Below are 1,008 nucleotides of genomic sequence, written 5' to 3'. Positions count from 1 at the left end.
CAACCTCTCCGCCTCTGTAGAAGACCAATAATTCCTCTTCCTCCAGGGACGAGGTAGCCACTTCCGCTGTCGGTGGCACAATTCCCATCGACAGTGGCTCCTCCCCCACCGGTGGCATAACTACCACCAATGAGGTTGGGAAGAAAGCTTCTTACCACACAGCCACACTTGCACCCATATAAAAAAAAAAAAAAGAATGTTTTCATTTTTTTAAAATTATCAACTTACTCATTCACATGTCAAACACTGTACAGAACTCAATAAACGGCCATCAAATATATCTGATATGACACTTTGATGTATTAGAGACATATACATATATTTATGTAAGTATATATACATAAATATATACACATGCCAACATCTATACATATATATACACACAATGTATATATTTATGCATACATATTATACATCTAAAACAAGAATATGAATTCATATATATGTGCAAGTACATCATCATCATCATTATCATTTAACGTATGTTTTCCATGCTGACATGGGCTTGATGGTAAATAAATGTAAATAAAGTATAAATGTTTATGCATGCACCTATATACTTATACATGCATAAACATATATAGATGCATACATACATACACATATACATGTATATGTCCCTACATACATATAGATGTGTAAAAATATGTATTTTTATATACACATAGATAATACACATGTATAACATGTATATGCTGTATATAATACGTATATATATGTGTGTGTGTGTAGGCGCAATGGCCCAGTGGTTAGGGCAGTGGACTCGCAGTCATAGGATCGTGGTTTCAATTCCCAGACCAGGTGTTGTGAGTGTTTATTGAGCAAAAACACCTAAAGCTCCACGAGGCTCCAGCAGGGGATGGTGGCGAACCCTGCTGTATTCTTTCACCACAACTTTCTCTCACTCTTACTTCCTGTTTCTGTTGTGCCTGTAATTCAAAGGGTCAGCCTTGTCACACTGTGTCATGCTGAATATCCCTGAGAACTACGTCAAGGGTACATGTGTCT

General features: G+C 36.9%; 1 protein-coding gene across 10 annotated transcripts in view; it reads left to right on the top strand.

The window, feature by feature from the left end:
• LOC106879385 (uncharacterized) overlaps positions 1–1,008 on the top strand; it is a 175,326-nt gene that overhangs the window by 78,251 nt on the left and 96,067 nt on the right. The window lies entirely within an intron of this gene.

This window comes from Octopus bimaculoides, chromosome 3 (genome assembly GCF_001194135.2).
Source record: "Octopus bimaculoides isolate UCB-OBI-ISO-001 chromosome 3, ASM119413v2, whole genome shotgun sequence".
Classification (NCBI taxonomy): domain Eukaryota; kingdom Metazoa; phylum Mollusca; class Cephalopoda; order Octopoda; family Octopodidae; genus Octopus; species Octopus bimaculoides.
Note: the sequence above shows the minus strand (reverse complement) of the source record. Positions and strands in the feature narration are given on the sequence as shown.